The sequence below is a fragment of the Dipodomys merriami genome, unplaced genomic scaffold (assembly GCF_024711535.1).
Source record: "Dipodomys merriami isolate MVZ:Mamm:240054 unplaced genomic scaffold, mDipMer1.0.p SCAF_219, whole genome shotgun sequence".
NCBI classification, from domain to species: Eukaryota; Metazoa; Chordata; class Mammalia; order Rodentia; family Heteromyidae; genus Dipodomys; species Dipodomys merriami.
This window is the reverse complement of record NW_027203593.1, coordinates 1,046,571-1,066,972: the sequence shown is the minus strand read 5'-3', so window position 1 is coordinate 1,066,972 and position 20,402 is coordinate 1,046,571. Positions and strand designations below refer to the sequence as shown.

Genomic DNA, 20,402 nt, shown 5'->3' with positions numbered 1-20,402 from the left:
TGCTTGTTTTTTGTTTTTTGTTACCATATATATATATAAATATATATATATATATATATATATATATATATATATTTATATATATATATATATATATATATATAAATTTTTTTCCCTTCTAAAACTTTCATTAATCTTTAATTTTTGCCTCTTCTGAAAAAATAATTGTTTTCCAGTAACTTTTTTTTTTATCATCTTATGATTTTTATTTTAGGAATACGTGAATGAGAGTTTTCATTTCTTTTCTTGTCTTCTTTCTCTTTTTCTTTCTTTCTTAATTATCTTTTTGTTTTTTATCTAGCTCTACTGAACTTCTGATCTTTTCTTCTCCCTTTCCCATCCTTAAAGTTTTTCACATCTCCTCTATGTCCCTCCCCTTCTCTGAACATATTCACATTCCTCTCTAAATAGACGGTCTTTTAACCTCTATAATAACATTAATTTTTATGTTTCTATTCTTTTTCTGGTCTCTCTTTATTCCCCTTTCCGTCTCTTCTTTTTCTCTCTCTCTCAACTTGCATCCTACCCAACCCATTTCCTGCACTGTGATTAGGACATAGTTATCTCTCCCTGTGCCTCCCCACACCAATCTATTCCTATTTTTTACCCACATCTCTCCCTAATCCTAATAATTTCTGGTTTTCCAAATTCTTTTCTGCGGTTCGAAGTCCTTTAACATATAGTCGTTTCATGTTGAATAGATGTATCTGTTGAACTAGATTGTATCTGTAGTCTATTGACTGTACAAATGCAAACTTTGGTTGATGGTTGCCTTAAGATAGTGTTCAAGCACAAAACTGGTGCAATCTTCATCTCAAATGGGCCGAGTAAGCCGGAAAAACACAAGAAAAATGGCAAATTCGGGTATCTCAATTCCCAAACTTGATAATCAGGGATTAGAACAGATAAAGAATAATCCAGAGGAGAGTTCCCAAATAGCTCTACAAACACTAATAGCAAACATGATAAATGAGAAGTTTGACAATGTACAAAGGACTCTGTATGAGCGTGATAGGGAGAGAGAGGAGGCATCCAAGAAGTTTATACAGGAATATCATAAGCGTGAGGAAGCTTCTCAAAATCTGATACAGGATTTGCATGAACAACTTGAGAATACTCAAAGAGAAAGGGAGGAATGGCGTGAGCAGGCAGAGAACACTCAAAGGGAACGGCAGGAATCCCACAGAAGGGAGGAAACTAATCAAAGAGTAATTCACGAATTAAGAGACCAGGTAGAGAATACACAAAGATCACTAAAGGCATTCATGGAATCCATTAACAAAGAGCTGAAGGAAGTCAGGGAGACCACAAAGGGAATGCTGAATGGAACCCAACAGAAGGAATGGGAGTCCAAAGAAACCATAACCAATCAACTAAGTGATTTGAGAACAAACACTGAACACCAAATTAAGGAAGTAAAGAAATTCATACAAGACCTAAAACAGAGCTTCAAGAAAGAACTTGAAGCCATCAAAGCTGACCAATTAGAAGGAAAAGAGATAAAAAACAAAGTAGAGAGTCTTGACAGCAGGTTAGACCATGCAGAAGATCGAATCTCAGGGATTGAAATAGCCTAGATATTATAGAGAAAGAACATACAACCATCCAAGACAAGTCCAAGAAATATGATAGGTCTATCCAACACCTGGAAGACACCATCAGAAGGCCCAATCTAAGGATAATGGGTGTAGAGGAGCACCTAGAAACAGAAGTTAATGGTCTAGGAAATTTGTTTAACAGGATCCTAGCAGAGAACTTCCCAAACATACAAAAAGATAGGCCTATTCAGATACAAGAAGCTTTTAGAACCCCAAATAGACCAGACCAGAATAGGACATCCCACCGTCATATTATAATCCACACAGGATCAACCCAGACCAAGGAAAAGATCCTTAAAGCTGTCAAGGAGAAAAGGTTAATCACCTATAATGGGAAACCAATTAGAATCACCTCAGATTTCTCAGCAGAGACAATCAAAGCAAGAAGAGCCTGGAATGACGTATGCCATGCCCTCAAAACAAACAACTATCAACCAAGAATACTGTACCCAGCTAAACTCTCCTTCATAACTGAAGGCCAAATAAAAACCTTCCATAGCAAAGAAAAATTGAAACAATACATCTCCACCAAACCAGCCCTGCAAAAGATTCTTAAAGATGTCCTACACATAGAAAACCAAGAAGAACGCAACAAAGTCCAAGAAACTGCACCCAAACTGAGAATCCAAGAACCTTAGGAAGAACCCAGTTTTCACAGCCCCCAAGAAGGTGGATAACATGGCAGGAACTCCCAAATACCTCTCAGTCCTATGTCTTAACGTTAACGGACTGAACTCTCCAATTAAGCGACATAGACTGTCTAGTTGGATTAAAAAACAAGACCCTTCTATCTGCTGCCGGCAGGAGTCACATCTTGCCCGTGAAAACAAACACATTTTCAATGTCAAAGGCTGGAACAAAATCTACCAAGCAAACGGCCCTCATAAACAGGCGGGAGTTGCAATCCTAATATCAGTTAAATAGACTTCAAATTAAAATTCGTGAGAAGAGATAAAGAAGGTCGCTACATACTAATTAAAGGATCTCTCCTTCAGGAGGATATTACAATTCTGAATATCTATTCGCCAAACAATGGAGCACCCAAATTTATCAAAGAAACACTACTTTCCCTCAAATCCCATATAGATCGAAAGACATTAATTGTTGGGGATTTTAACACACCACTCTCCCCACTAGGTAGATCAACTCGGCAAAAACTCAACAGAGAAACCGCAGATCTAAACAGCTGCATAGATCAACTAGACTTAACAGACATTTACCAAACATTTCACCCAGCAGCATCAGAATACACGTTCTTCTCAGCAGCACATGGAACGTTTTCTAAAATAGACCACATTTTAGGCCACAAAGCAAACTTGTCTAAATTCAGAAACATTGAAGTTATACCTTGCATTCTCTCTGACCACAAGGGAATAAAAGTAGAACTCAACACCAAAAGCCACCAAAGAAAGTCCGGTATCACATGGAGGCTCAACAACACACTGCTGAATCATGAGTGGGTCATGGAAGAGATTAGAAAGGAAATTCAAATGTTCATGCTATTCAACAAAAATGAACACACAAATTACCAGCTCCTCTGGGACACAGCAAAGGCAGTACTCAGAGGCAAGTTTATAGCTCTGAGCTTCTACATCAACAAATTGGACAGATCGGAAACTAGCAATTTAATGACACATCTAAACCTCCTTGAAAAAGAGCAGCAAGATAAACCCCAATCCAGTAGACGGAAAGAAATAATCAAAATTAAATCAGAATTAAATGAATTAGAATCCAAAAAAACTATAGAAAGAATCAACAAAACAAAGAGTTGGTTCTTCGAAAAACTTAACAAAATTGACAGACCCATAGCAAACCTTATCAGAAAAAGGAGAGAACACACCCAAATTAATAAACTCAGAGATGAGAATGGAAACATCACCACGGAAACAACCAAGATTCAGAACATTATAAGGGAATACTTCTCAAAACTTTATGCTAATAAGTTTGAGAACTTGACAGAAACGGACCTTTTCCTAGCAAATATTGACATGCCAAAACTAAACCAAGATGAGTTAAACCAGCTTAACAGGCCGATATCAAGCATTGAAATAGAAACAGCAATAAGAGACCTCCCAGCTAAGAAAAGTCCAGGACCAGATGGTTTTAAAGCGGAATTTTAAAAGGCCTTCAAAGCAGAGCTCACACCAATACTCCTCCAACTCTTCAATGAAATTGAAAGAGAAAGCTCACTACCGAATACATTCTATGAAGCCATCAACACCCTCATCCCAAAACCAGGCAGGGACTCATCAAAGAAAGAGAACTATAGACCCATTTCTTTGATGAATATTGATGCAAAACTTCTCAACAAAATTTTGGCCAATCGACTTCAACAATTCATCCAAAAAATCATACACCATGATCAAACAGGATTCATTTCAGGGATGCAAAGCTGGTTCAATATACGCAAATCAATTAATATTATTCATCACATCAACAGGAGCAAGAATAAGAACCACATGGTTATCTCAATAGATGCAGAAAAAGCATTTGACACGATCCAACACCCCTTTATGATGAAGGTTCTGGAAAAATTAGGAATCCATGGAACATTCCTCAATACAATAAAGGCTGTATATGACAAACCTACAGCCAGCATTATACTCAATGGTGAAAAACTAAAGCCATTTCCTCTTAACTCAGGAACAAGACAAGGATGCCCACTCTCTCCACTTCTCTTCAATCTAGTATTAGAATGCCTAGCTACAGCAATAAGACAAGATGCAGACATAAAGGGGATCCAAATAGGGAAAGAAGAAATAAAACTCTCCCTCTTTGCAGATGACATGATCTTGTATTTAAAGAATCCCATAGACTCCACTCCCAAATTACTCAAGCTGATTCAAAACTTTGGCAAAGTAGCAGGTTATAAAATTAACCCCCAAAAATCAATGGCTTATCTATATGCCAACAATGAGAAAAGTGTGGCTGAAATTAGGAAAGCAACTCCATTTGTAATAGCCCCACAAAAAATAAAATACCTAGGAATTAACTTAACCAAAGAAGTGAAGGACCTCTATGATGAAAACTTTAAAATCTTGAAAAAGGAAATCAACACAGAACTTAAAAAATGGCAAAACCTCCCATGCTCCTGGATTGGCAACATCAACATCGTGAAAATGGCAATACTTCCCAAGGCTATCTACAAATTCAACGCGATACCTATCAAAATTCCACCCTCATTCTTCAAGGAAATAGAGGAGGCAATCCAAAAATTCATATGGAACAATAAAAGACCCCGAATAGCAAAAACGCTCCTCAACGGAAAGAACACTGCTGGAGGAATATCAATACCAAATTTCAAACTCTACTATTAAGCCATAGTAATCAAAACAGCTTGGTATTGGCATAACAACAGACCTCAGGACCAATGGAATAGAATTGAAAACCCAGAAATGAACCTACAGACCTATAGCCATCTAATCTTCGATAAGGAAGCTAAAACAATAGAATGGAAGAAAGACAGCCTCTTCAGTAAATGGTGCTGGCAAAATTGGTTAACTACATGTAGAAAACTAAAGCTAGATCCTTATATATCACCCTGCACCAGAATCAACTCCAAATGGATCAAAGACCTTGAACTCAAAGCAGACACTCTGAAAACATTACAGGATGGAATAGGAGAAATCCTAGGTCTCCTTGGCTCAGGTCGAAATTTTCTGAATAGAGACCCAGAAGCACAACAAATCAAAGAAAGGTTGGACAAATGAGATTGCATAAGGTTGCAGAGCTTCTGCAGGGCAAATGACATAGCTGGCAAGATCAATAGAAAGCCCACCGATTGGGAGAAGATCTTTACTAGCCATACAAGGGACAAGGGTCTCATATCTAAAATATACTTGGAACTCAAAAAATTAAAACACCCAAAAACAAATCCTCAAAGAAACAACTGCCCAATAAATAAGTGGGCGAAAGACTTAAAGAGAAGCTTCTCTGAAGAAGAAAGGAGAATGGCCAATAGAAGAAATGTTCAACATCCCTAGCCATAAAAGAAATGCAAATCAAAACAACATTGAGATATCACCTCACTCCAGTTAGAACAGCAAAAATCAAGAACTCTAACAAAAACAGATGCTGGAGGGGATGTGGACAGAAAGGAACCTTACTTCATTGTTGGTGGGAATGTAAACTTGTTCAACCACTTTGGAAAGCAGTATGGATGTTCCTCAAAAGACTTCACATAGATCTCCCCTATGATCCAGCAATCCCACTTTTGGGCATTTACCCAAATGTTTACAAACAAGACAACACTAAAGCTACCAGCACAACTATGTTTATTGCAGCATTATTTACCATAGCTAAGATATGGAACCAACCCAGATGCCCCTCAGTAGATGAATGGATCAAGAAAATGTGGTATATATACACAATGGAATTCGATGCCTCCATCAGAAAGAATGACATTTCCCCATTTGTTAGGAAATGGAAAGGTTTGGAAAAAATTATATTAAGTGAAGTAAGCCAGGCCCAAAGAAGCATAGGTCCCATGGTTTCCTTTATTTGCAATATCTAGTATAGGTATGAGTCAAGCGGAAAAGGTCAGATAATGTGATGTTAGGAAAATGAACCCTTAAATATGTCTTTTAATGTTTTCGTTTCTTTCATGCATGTGTTTCTAACGCATTTATAAGATTATTTCTTTGTTGCTTTGTATGTCCCTCCCCCACAGTGTAACCCCCGCTTTCACTATATTTGATGTCAGTATAACATGTGGAGGAGATGGGGACAAACAAGTCGTTTAAGGATTCAGGTGGACCTGTTGCAACAATGAGAAGTACAAAATGTCATGTCAAAACGAACTTTACAATGTCGGTGTGGGGGGGGAGGGGGGTATAATTGGGTGGGGGGAGGGGGGTAAAATTGGGTGGGGGGAGGGGGGAGGCGGGGAAGGGTAGTGAAGGGTAAACAAAGGAGGAGGCTGCAATGCTTGGTAAGAAATGTATGCATTATCCTGCCCATGTAATTGTAGCCCCTCTGTACAGTATGTTCTCAAATAAAATAAAATACAATTTAAAAAATCTGCATATCAATGTGTTCTTATTTTGTCAACTCTTAGGGCTCAATCTCAGGTGCTGGAAATGCTAGTCAGCTTAATATGCTCCAGGCTGGCATGCTGACACTTACCCATTAATGAATTGGGCTTTGTAGACTGTGAGTTCAGATGTGAGAAGCCGAGCGTGAAACATGTTTTCTTTTCTTTGAAAATGCTCAGTGACAGGTAGCATGTATAATTCAGATGCAAATCTATATGCTATGTAATAGGATGTAATAAATGTAAAAAAATGTCGTAGGTGGAAGAATTGTCATTACAATAAATGAAAAACAGATTGAATTAGTAGGGAATCATTCTAGGATAAAATTAGACACAAAAATTATAGGACGCGGATTAAGTTTAATATTTTATTAAGCATTAACAGAATAAAAATTTCATGGAAACACAAATACCTAATAATTGGTAGTAACACACGATGCATAATTTAATAATATATAGGAATATGTCTCATTCTATAAAATACATAATTATAGTAGGAATGTATGTACATATGTGATAAACAATAACAGGATATTGAGTAATTTTAATTAATGCTTTACTAATTGTTAACTGGGACACATCATTAAATGGAGACATAATTTAATGCCTAATAATTGGTAGTAATACTATCTATAATTTAATAATATGCAGACATCTCTCGTTTTGTGTATATAATATTTTTATACAACAATCTCTATCTATTTATATCTCATTCACTCCTGGGGCTCAGTGGTTGAATGTTCACCGAGGAAGCATGAAGCTCTGAGTTCGATTCCTCAGTGCACATAAACAGAAAACCCAGACGTTCTGCTGTCTTTCATTCAATTGTGTGCTAGCCTTGAGCACAAATGCTTAGGAACAGGGTCAAAGCGTATACTCAAGCCCCAGGACTGCCGCCAAAAAAAAGTAGAATGTCTTAACTGCAACTATAGAAGGGCAAGAAGGACAGGACTTCAAATACCTCATCACAGGGCAATCTAGGAGTCTGGACCTGACAGCTTCCACCTAACCTGACTTAGCCAGATGTAAACTGCTGCAACCCAGATCCATGGGTTATCCCCATCATCCTAGTTACCCTGGCTTATCCCCATATCCTGGATGCTCAGGGCCTTTAAAACTTGGCAGGAAGTCTGCTAGAATCTTTGAAATATGGCTTGAAGTGGTAGAGCTCTAGTCTTGATCAAATGTTATTAGAATAGTATCCTCATGTTTTGAGTTCAAGCCCCATGGCTAACCCCACTCCCCCCCAAAAAAACACCACACTAAACCATTAGATGTGAACTTGTGTGGTTTGTGAACTGTTCCTCCAAGAATGGTGATACTGATAAAAAGCACCCTAATTCTAATGAAAGCTTGTGGAATAGAGCTAGTTGCTGAGTCCTTCACAGGGTGCAGTTTGCTGCATCCTGCATTGGGTGCTGTGTGCTGAGTCTTTCAAAGGATGCTGTGTGCTGAGTCATGCAAAGAGTGCAATGTGCTGTGTCCTTCACAGGGTGCATTCTTTCTAGGGGACCTTATAAGATCTCCACAACTGAGATGATTAAGCAGACAAGAATATTGAGGCTCATTTATGTCCCCATGGCAGGGACAAAGATGTATTACTGAAGACTAGTAAGTTGTCTCCTGCAGACAATTGTTTTGTTTTGTTTTTTCTCAGTCATGAACCTTGAACTCATGGTCTAGGTGCTGGCCCTTACCTCTTGGGCTTATGACTAGCGCTCTACCACGTGGAGACATGGATCCCCTTATAGCAGAGGCCACAGCCTAGGGGTCTATAGCTAAGGTTTGTCATCCTGCCTTCTCAGAAAGCTGAGATCTGGGTTCCAAACTATCCCAGACACAAAAGCCTATTATCTCCAATTATCTCCATGAGCCTATTATTTCCAATTCACCACTAAGAAACCCGAAGTGGAATCTGGGTGCTTGTTGCTCATGTCTGTCATCCTAGCTACCCAGGAGGATGAGATCTGAGGATCATGGTTCAAAGCTAGCCTGGGCAGGAAAGTCCTTGAGACACTTAGCTCCGATGGACCCCTCAAAAAGCTGAAGTGGTGTTTGGCTCAAGTGGTAGAGCACAAGACTTGAGGAGAAGAGTTCAAGGACAGTACCTAGGCCCAGATTTCAACTCCTACAACAATAAAGAGAAGAGAGAAACAAACTAACAAACCTAAAGTAGAGGGCTGGGAATGTGTAGAGTGTAGATTGCTTTGCATATATGAATATATGAAACCCTGGGTTTGATTTCTCAGGACCATATCACTAAAAAGAAGCCTGAAGTGTCTCTGTTGCTCAAGTGGAAGAGGGGTATCCTTGTACAAGAGAAAATATGTGCAGTGCTCAGGACCTGAGTTCAACCTCCTGTGCACGCACGGGCTCACACTCACACACACACACACACACACACACACACACACACACACACACACACACACACACACACACACACACACACACACAGACTAGAAGTGATGCTGTTAGACAAAATGGTAAAGCACCGGGCTTCTACACTGAGCTCATGGTCAGCACCCCAGCCCTGCTTTCAACCCCCAAACATAGCCAGCCAGGGCCCAACTTGGAGAGGTCAAATGTTTCAAAACCTGAAGAGCTTAACAGTCCTAGATGACAGGAAGCTTTGTGATATCAGATATGTGCTTGGATTTCCCAAGCTTCCAGAAACCTAGGAGAGACAACATAGGCCCATCATCGTCCTCAATGAAACATTTCATGGGTTTCAGTGCCCCAGTTGTCTGCCAGAAGGACTGCTGAATTATATTGAGCACTGTATCTGAACACCGGAATATAGTCTCACAATGGCAGGATAAGTGCACAGGACTTGGCCGGCCACGGGAGGTGACACAAATGGCTTCCTGTCAAACCAGAGCACTGGGGAAAGAAATAGATTGGGCTAAAATTAGACCTTTATCCTGACCTTCGGAGCCCACTCACACTCATTCTCACAATCTGACACAGATGGAGCTGTTTGTTACATAGCTGTACAGAAGTGAGGCCTTTTGTCTGCCTGTCCAGACAATGAGGGAGACTTCTTCCAGCAGGCCTGGGATGCAGAGAAACCCTCAGGCTATACTGGGAACAGTGAGGGGAGCCGCAGAACATGCACTTTCATGAAATCAGTCTCTGTTATGAAATCATTTTATTGGATACAAATTTTCTAGCTTGGTGCCATTCATCGTAACTACTCTGGAGCTTCACCTATAGGAATACATACATACATATACAAAGATATGGAGGTGCAGGTTATTTTTGAGGGGGCAGGTCCTGGTGTTGAACTATGAGCCTAGGCATTGTTCCTGAGATCCTTGTGCTAAAGGGTAGTGCATTAACCTTGAGTCAAAACCACATTTCTGGGTTTTTCTGTGATCTCTTAGAAATAACATTGTCATAGACTTTCCTACGCTGGCTGGATTCAAACTCAGATTGTCTACATCTCAGACTCCTGAGGAGCTCAGATTACAATGAGAAGCCACTGGCACCTTCTTTCTTTTCTTCTTCATTTTTTAATCTGGAAACCTGACTTGTCAACATGGTCATACCAGTGTTATGAATTTATAAGTTAACTACCCAATGTCCATTATAGCTGCTTTCTCTAAGAAGGATTTTCCTTCCTCATCTTAACATCTGTTCATAGGTTTGAAACCAAAAGTGAGAAATGAGTGTCAGAGAATTTCTGTGCAAATGTCCACAGGACATGCCAGCTCTGTCAGTTAGCATTGAGCTACAGCAATTTACTGTCTCAAGATGGGAGGACCAAAAGCTAGAGGGATCCTTATATTGTCTGCCTATAAAATGATCTAATAATTAGGAGTGTAGTGTGTCTCCAACCTTGAGTATCTAGAATATACTAGAAGCATCTTCATGCATCACTTTTCTAGTGTCTCTCGAGATTTAGACTCCAGGTTTGTGTGGAGATGCTCCTTGGTGAATCCCTGAGGAAAGCTGCTTAAAACCTTTTTGAGAGATAGCCCTTCAAAGTCAGCCTGAGCAGGAAGTCTGTGAGACTCTTATGTCCAATAAACCACCAGAAAACCAGAAGTGGAGCAGTGGACCAGAAGGTAGAAATGGAGCTTTGAGAGAGAAAGCCAAGCAGAAGAAACAGGCTAGACCAGGCTGGAAAGCCTGGGAGGCACTTATGTCCGATTAATGACCAGATGGATGGAAGTGGAGCTGTGGTGGTGGTAAAGCCTCAGCCTTGGGAAAAACAGCTGAGGAACGCATCATGCCCTGAGTTTAAGCCATGTGATAGCCTCAAAAACGTTTTCAAAAAGAGAAGGCCACGTTTATGAATCAGTGCCATACTTACTTATGTGTGTATATTACCTCCCTGAGTTCAAACATACTGTATGCAATGATGCTTCTCTAATTTATTTATTTATTTATTTATTTATTTATTTATGTATTTATTTATTTTTCAGATATGATCCTTGCGCCTACTGCATCATCCTCTTCATGTCAGACCCATTGCTTTCTCTTCCAGGGTTCCAGGCCTGTGTCCTTATATGATGCACACTGAAGATCTCAGCAGTCTTTATTTACATTTTATTATGAGGACAATGCAGGAACAGTCACAAATCAGGCAGGGGTACACAAGATAGGGTTTCTTAGAAGTAACCAGTCTTCAGAAAATTAAACTTGAGGAAGTAAAATGGTAGCATACTTATGTAAAAACTACCATTAAGAAAAATATGAGGAGGCTGGGAATGTGGATTAGTGAGAGAGTGCTTGCATAGCATGCAAGAAGCCCTGGGTACGATTCCTCGGGAGCACATACACAGAAAAGGCCATAATTGGTGTTGTGGTTCAAGTAGCAGAGTGCTACAGACAGTGCCCAGGCCTTAAGTTCAACCCAAGACCTGGCAAAGAGGTACCTAGGTAGGTAGGTAGATAGATAGGAAGAAGAAAGAAAGAAAGAAAGAAAGAAAGAAAGAAAGAAAGAAAGAAAGAAAGAAAGAAAGAAAGAAAGAAAGAAAGAAAGAAAGAAAGAAAGAAAGAAAGAAAGAAAGAAAGAAATATGATAGTTTAATCTTTGGACGTCAGGAGGAAAGAAGGGAACACTTCCCAGTCAGGAGGCCTTTTGCAGTGTGCCTTCACATAACCACAGAGCAGGAAGACTGTCTCTTTCCCACTTCTCAGGCAACCAAGGGCCCCAGAGTCAAGAGGGCAGAGCTAGGTTCTAAATCATGTGCTTGGAGACAAAATAGAAACAGTCCTGCCTCTAGTTAGTCTGGGGATTTGTATTAATTATGTGGAGAATGAAGGAAGGAGAATGGACTGGCAGAGGTAGAAGGGTCTTCAAATCTGATAGTTGGAGAGTCAAAAACCCACTCCCTAAGACCAGAGAGTAGGGTTTCTCTACTCTGTTACTCCCCTCTCCCCCACTAAACTGGCTGTCTATTGGTAACCTAAAGGTAGCCTGAGGCTCCCTTCACATGAGGGAGGAAGGTTAATTAGTCATTATTTGAAGAGGCCGAGTAAAGCCTGACCCTGGTGTAACTTTAACAAATGTTACAGATTTTCCCCATTGCTGGTTGTGCCTGGAATAAATGAAGTGGTTTTGCAGCTCACTTCCCTGTTGAGTGTGTACGTTCTGCCTCCTAATCATGTATGCCTGGTCTCTGCACCTAGCCTGGATTTTGAAACTGTTTTCTGTCCTTCAATTACAGAGTTACACTGGAGTTCTTCCTGCTAACAGAGCTAGGGCTTGGATCCTGAGAACTTCATCTGAATCCAGGATAGGTCAATAATGGTTCTTTCCTTCTTCTATAACTCGAGTACTATAAGAACATTTAATGTGCAAGTAAATTCTCATCACCAAGGGAGACACAAGAAGCTATTGAATATCTGACCTTTCAGAAGTGGAAGTCATTTTGTCATCGATTTCCTGCCCTGGCTGGCTTCACCCTGTGATCCTGAGTCCTCAGCCTCCTGAGCTAGGGTGATGGGCATGAGCTACTTGTGCTCTGCTAGGTTCAGAACTGTAATGACATTGACAATACAAGTCAATTGCTTATCAAAAAAGGCTTGTGGAGCATATTAAGCCTTTTAACCTTGGACCTTTAAAAACGCTGTAGGACACAATATTACAATGCTACAGTCTGAGAGGATGGACATATATATGTGCTACACTTGAACCATGAGCTCTGAGTCCAATTCTGGTGTATATCATCTTCCAAAGAATGTTCTCGTAATTAGCAAATAGGAAAAGTATTTTAATTAACCCTCACTCTTTTTCCAGTTGTGTGTCTCGAACTCTAGCCTGGGCACTGACCCTGAGCCCTTCAGCTCAAGGTGAACACTCTAGCACTTAATCCAAAATGCCAGATGGGTTCTTTTGGTGGTTCACTGGAGATAAGAATCTAACAGGCTTTCCTTTGGACTGTGGTCTTCAGCTCTCAGCCTCCCGAGAAGCTACGGTTCCACTTATGAACCACTGGCATCTGGCCTATGGTTTTAGACAGTCCTGGGCTTGATTTTAGGGCCTGGGTACTCTCTCTGAGCTTCTTTTTCTCAAGGCTAGCCACTTGAGCTACTCCATAGCTTCTGGCTTTTTCTGAGTATGTGGCACTGAAGATTCAAACCCTGGCATTCATGCATGCTGAGCAAGCACTTTACCACTAAGCCACATTTCTAGCCCCACCCTCACAATGTTATACCTCACTTGCCTATCTTCAAGAAAAGGCTTCTGAGTATAAATCATCTAAAGAAAACCCGATAGGAAGTTTCCAAAGATAAATAAGACAAAGCTCATACTTGTGAGAGACTCTAATCATGTGAATACTGTGAAAAATGCTTCCATTTAATTATGTATTATGTTTCAACACTTAATCAAATATTAATGAAAATGAGTCAATGTCCTCAATTATTGGGTATAATTTTATAATAGATGTGCAAAATGTAATAAATATTATGTGTAAAAATTACTAAATACAATAATCAATAAATAAATGAATCAAAGGAAAATAAAGTACAAAATCATTCTTTTTCTGTGGGGGTCCGGTTTTGTGGCTTGAACTCTGGGCCTGGGTGCTCTTCCTCAGCTGTTCAGCTCAAGGCTAGCACTCTACCACTTGAGCCACAGCGCCACTTCCGGATTTTTTCTTTTTGCTTATGTGGTGCTGAGGAATCGAACCCAGGGACTCAGGCATGCAAGGCAAGTGCTCTACCACTGATCCACCTGAATCATAATATGAAATTAACATACATATGTAAGTATATATATCATATATTACACATGTATAGAGATTTTTTTTTCCATTACAGGGCCTTCATTCAGGCCCTGGGAACTCTAGCCTGAATTTCTTTCCTCATGGACAGTGAGCTTTGCCTTCACCCATGATGCAAAATAGTTATCTGGACGGTGAGCTCAAATCCTAGCAATGGCAGAAATACTGGCCCCAGTTCCAAGACACTGACATAATTTTTTAATGGAAGCAGTTATGTTTATTCAGTTCCATACTGAACATTTAAAAAAGTGTAGAATTTTGTACAGCTATTCATTCAGAGATCCTTCCCTTACCTCCAAAATGCTTCTCTGAGAACTACATTGTTTGTCTTTGTTCGTTTTTTATTGCAAAAATATTTTACAGGAGCAAGGTAATGAGTAAATTTCATATTGAGCATTGTTACCTCCTCCTTTGTTTTCCCCCTACTATACTTTCCCTCCCATCTCCACAACTACCTCCCCCTGCTTAGGTCAGTGACTTAGGTTTCATTTTTGGTTGGCACAAGGTTTGAACTCAAGTAGTAGCAAATCTTCCCTCACATTGCTACAGATTTACCAAGACCCTGAGTTCAAATCCCAGGCTAGGAAAGAAAACTAGCAGAAATTCCAAACTAGGTAGCTTTATTTTTTTAAATTTAGTTAAATAATTATATTTTCTTTATTCTTTTTCCTTTTTTTCTTTTGGCCAACCATGGGGCTTGATCTCAGGTCATGGAAACTCTGCCTCAGCTTAGATCTCTCTCGGCTTGGGTGCAGCCTCCAGAACCATAGCTGATCCTAAGATCCTAGGCCCAGGGGACTTTCTAGAAAAAAAAAAACCTGGAAAGTAGAAAAAGTGGCAACCTTCAGGGGGCTGGGGTTTTATTATTTTTTTCTTTGCACAATGACCATCCTGGGTTTGAATGACATGGCTGCAAAGTAGATATGACCTGCCATTGCTGATGGCTTGTGGGCTATCAGTGAAGCCATAGGATAACCTGTGAACATAGGCCCTGGGTTCAAATCCAGTCCTGACACCAATGGCAGGAGATCACAAGAGACTCATTCCTATGCATGGGAATATCCATTGAAAGAGTAGTTCATGCATCCGTCTAGTCTAAAATTGGATGCAATAGTCCTAAAATGCTGATTGATCGTAATGTATAGTTTATTAAGCATTAAAAGAATAATATTCCTTCAATGGTGGTATAATAAATACCTAAGAGTTGGTAGGAATGTAGTAGGTGTCATTCAATCATAGATAGACGGCTCTGGCACTCTTTAACAATATATATTTCTTTGTATATCACCGTCTGCCTAGCCATGTATCGCTGTTTTGGCCAAAACTGGGGGTCAATCTCAGCGCGTGGGAACCACTTGACAGCTTCATTGGCTAGAGGCTCCCATGCTCAAGCTCACCCATTCATGAATTGGGCCTGCTAGGCCCTGAGATCAGATTCTAGCACTGCCAGGCATGATGGAGAACACATACATCTAAAATCTAGATTCTATGTGATAGGATGTAAACAATGTAATAAATGGTATAAGTGTCATCAGAGTCAATAAAATAAATGGTAAATAAATTAATAAAACAAGAAATAAAATGAATAAACGCGCCAAACACAATATGGACTGAACATCTGAAAAGAAGTATAAATCCTATTGTTGAGATGTATATAAGGAGTAACTTTTCCAGGACTGAGGCTTGAATTCAGTCCCCCTAGGAGGAGGGAATGGCGGGAGATACTGAGATACTTGCTTCTGGACCTAGGAAGAGTCATGGCATGCGATCTATCTCATCCTTGAATGAGTAGTTTGTGCATGATGCGAGTAGGAAATGATATGCAAGACTCATGTGGTATAGATTATTTGTAAAGAAGAGTTAATGAAGCATGACAATAATCATCACAGACATGAAATGAATGCATCAGAAAATACCCAAATATAGGTACACACAGATTGGATTCCATCACAAGTCACCATCAATCCTACTCTATACAAATATGTACTTATTTGCATTCTACCTTCTACTTATGAATGGATGACTATTGTGCTCCCCACTCTCCCCCCAGGGGGGCTCAAATTCAGGTACTGGGAAGGCCTAGCTTCTTTGTCACTCACAGGCTGTTGTGCTCATATGGACCCATTCACCATTTGGGCCTGCTAGGCCCCGAGTTAAGATCCCAGCCGTGCCAAAAGATTCATCTTGATGTAAGACACCAATGGTTGCATATGTTTTCCTTTCCTGTGCAAGTCTTGGGTCTCAGCTAGGATGAAGAATGCATGGGCCACCCTGTGGTCATGGGAATAAGTTGTTATCCATATCAGCCCAGTTATACGTGTCATTATATACATGAGAAAATACACAATAATCCATGAATAGAATACAAAATAAACACAATATGTACACTCAATGCACGATACAGTCCCCACACGGATGTGAATATACATCCCATGTTTAAATGATGCATTGAGCACTATTTTGGCCTCCATGTGGCTCGATCTCAGTTCCTGGGAAGAGCCCATCTTCTTAGTGGCTCAAAGTCTGGTGTGATCACGTGGACCAATTGGGCAGTTGGGCCTCCTAGGACCTGAGTTCAAAGCCCAGCAATGCCAAAAATTCACCCTGATGTGAGAAGCCAGTCATTGCACCTGTTTTCCTGTGCTGTGCAAATTCTGAGTCTCAGCCAGCATGGAGAATATATAGGCAAGTGATGTCAGCTTATATTTCCATAATTCATTCATCTGCAATAACAATTTGCAAGACTGGAGATGTGAAGCACTTAGACATGATTTTATTCTCATTCATTTGGAAGATTAATCTTTAGTCAAAAGGAACGTTTAAAAATGGCTTAGAATTTATTCCTACCAGTTTTTATAAATGGCTTTGTACAATGGTATGTGATTATTTTATTTTACATAGGATGATTTTTTCTACTACCTATAAGTTTTGGAAAAAGAAGAAAACTAAAATTTACTATTTAAAGGAATATGATAGAAATAGAAGACAGATTTTATGTTTGTCAAATCTCTCATCAGTACCCATATTCAAGACTTAAAGTCATATTTCTTACTATGTTAGACAGATAGGGAAAATATATGATAAGGCAACACATGATAAGGCAACTATATTAGTGACTTTAAAATGTACCTTCTTATGTGATGAAATTTACTTTATTAGCTAATATTTGGGTTTGAATTATGGGAGGCTGATCTATTTAACACATTTCTGGAAGGCACCTACTGAACAACACAAATGGTGGGGGGTAGAATTTCTGCACTTTAATGAATGGTTGAACTTGTTTGGTATTAGTGCTGGGTACGTAAATCAACTCTATTGTAACTAGCTCCCTACACTTGAAAACCTTGTAATGTCACTATCATCTACTTGTCAAGTGTTATTTTGGTGAATATGATTTTTAAAAGTTTATTTGAAAAGGAATATACTTTCAGGAGATTAAATGTACGTTACATTGGTTTGAGAATGACATTTTTATACTACAGAACCAAGTTTTACTGAAGTACCAGTGTTTTGAAGCACTAAGGGTCTTCTCAATTAATGTTTTTCTAAATTATATTTGACCTCTAAATCAAGTTTTCCTAGTCTTGGTAGACCAATTACGATCTATCATTCCAGAAACTATTTTTTTGGCTGCACTGAAATTTTTCATTCATCATTAGGAGAAAGGTATTAAAAATAACCTTGTTCATTTGTGATTTTGTTCACTCATATGGACTGGTCATCTGTCAATTGAATGTTTGAATTACAGAACTTTCTCTCAGATTTTGTGATCTCATCTTTCATTTTAACTTGCCTTGCATTTCACAATTGATTACTGCTAATTCTTGTAAGCAATTGGGGCCCTGAAATATTATAGGAAATGAAAAATTGAGATGAGTCTTTAATTATTTTCTGTTGGCATGTTGCCTGGGCCTATGTGAGAAGTCATGCCCTTGTTATCTGATGATGCAGATAACTGGGATCTGTTATCCTAGGACCCGTGGGTCCTGCAGAAGAATAATAGCTTTTAGACATCATATCAGCAAAATTTGGGTATAATCAGTAAGAATGCTTCAGAAATATGGAGAAAAACACTTTGGGACCAGCAAGTTAAAACAATACACAGAGCATCAGACTAAAATCCCTTATAGATTAGCAGAAAACAATACTGTTATTTTACCATGTGTATTCAGAAGACCACGACGACTTAGAAGGTATCACAAGCTTATACTGAAGATATTGCATTGATACTTTTTATATTCTAATATATATTCTAAACCCAATTATTTATATTCCAATCTATTTATGGGAATAAATGTAAATATATTTGTCAAATTATCAATTCTAGTAAGATTCACTGTATGAAATTTAAAATCAGCACATATAAATATAAAATATATAAGTACATATAATATAAAAATTGTTTTGCATTGTTGTATTGTGTTTAGGGAATCAAAGGCAACTCTGTTTTAAAGTATTATTCCATTATCTCTACCTCAGTTTTTGGTAGAGTTAGACTTAAAGCTTTACCATTTGTAGACAGGCAGCCTAGAGGCAAGAGGAAACACTGTGATTAAAACATTACAAATTTAAGGTCTAATATCGAGGAGAAACATATGGACTTCTCCAGGAGCTATTGCAATATTTGGTGATAGAATGTCAGTAGTGTAAGTTCCTGCTTGGTTGGATGATAGGTCAGGACAGTAGGTAATCATGCCTATGAACAATTTTTTCACTTTCTTGGCTTTAGCTACTTTTGAAATGATACGTATAATAAACAATTATGTTTTGATAAAATACCTTCCATTCTGAACAATTCTGTCTGAACTGTTTATCTCTCTATGATCCCTTGTAACTAAGATTATTTTTGTTCCAGTAAGACAATCCATGCTGTCAAGGTAAGATATTCTGGTTGGTCTGTTCCTACATGGAAGAAAGGTAAAGGTTCAGTGTCAATGTCTAGTGCGTTGGGGTCCCTGGGTAAGGGTCACAAAATCACCAGGACACAGGGGATGCAGAGTGCAAAGAGCAATTGCCACTGCATGCTGTGCTTTATTGTTAGTGGGTATTTAAAGACTAGCAAGCATAATATTTTCCAAGATTTGGTCAGAAAACATTCACACAAAAGATTTCCACAGATACATTTTTACTTAACCTATGAGAGAATGTCTAGGTATATTATTATCTAAACTATTTTAGAGCAAGCTCAAACCACTTCTCCAATCTCAGGAAAATGCTTGACCAGCTGTTCATCTATGCTTAAGCAAGCAGAAGAGCCACTTCCTCAGCTCCCAGGAGTCTGTGACATGTTTTGAGAAAGGGAGAGGGAACATTTTCCCTCTGTAGCCTGGCGTTCCAAGAGCTTTCCTAATCCCAAACACAGTCCTCAGATAATCCCGAGGCTGGAGCCTGCATCATTCTGCCCCCTCAACATAGACCCTGAGTCTTCACAGTTCAGGTAGACATTTGTCCCAGCAAGAGCTCATTTGGGAAATTTTAAGCTGCAGAAAGTTAGAAGTAGCTCTTAAGCAAGGCTTACTTTGAATCCATTAGCTCCACAAAGCTAACTCAGTTGATAAATAAGTACTTGAAAAGCCACCACCTTTGGACTTAGCTGTAAAGGCTTCAAAGTATGATCAAATTTAAAATGAAAATGACAAAATAGTCATTGACAAAAAAATTGTAAATGTGAGCAATCGACCGAACTATATAAGTTTTTTTCCACTGTACTTAGAGAAATAAGATCAATAGCATTTTTAGGAACAATAAGGGTTCCTTGTTACAAATAGGCAACCATGGATAAATGCCTGTATAAAGATTGTATCATTACTTACTTAAATTTAGAGGATACTACATGCTTCAGCAGCAGGTCTACCCAAATTACAACAATACAGAGATTAACATGGCACTTGCACAAGGATGATATGAAAATTTGTGAAGTATTCCATATTTTTCATTCTTCTGATGCAAGATATGAAAAACAGTTATTAAAAAGTTGATTACAAAAATACAAGTGTAACAATACATGTAATTCATAGAATTAAAGGTTAGTTTGACATCAGTGTATTAAATTTTCACCTTAGAAAGGCCTTTACATAGTATAACCTTTACAAAACTTGAAATTAGATAATATTGCCATTTTATCCCAAAGAAATAAAATAATATAAGAAACTACGAAAAAAAGGAGTCTTAAAATTCTTCTATGTGGAATGCAATCTGAAAGGTCACATTTATCAATGAATCCATACATTATATAACAATGTAGAATTCAAAGTATTATATCTAGGAGAGAATGAAATAGATTATGGATATTACACAAACATAGATATTCTTTTTTCAGAAAAGCACCCGGAACATCTTTAGTTTCTATACTATTCATTTCAACAGATAAGTTAAAATTATTTCTGATTTAAAGAATCACAAACTCTGCAGAAATCATTATAGATGTATACAAACATCTCTTGAATACATTTTGATATCAAAGTCATGCAATTCACTTGGAAGTATACCATGGAATACATAAATATTTATTGTAAGATATTGCTGCTGCTTTGC

The 20,402-nt window shown here is 38.7% G+C and overlaps 1 pseudogene; it reads left to right on the top strand.

Annotated features, from left to right (window-relative positions):
* The first annotated feature begins 19,701 nt into the window (after positions 1–19,701).
* Positions 19,702–19,801, top strand: LOC138834560 (U6 spliceosomal RNA; annotated as a pseudogene).
* The last annotated feature ends 601 nt before the right edge of the window (positions 19,802–20,402 follow it).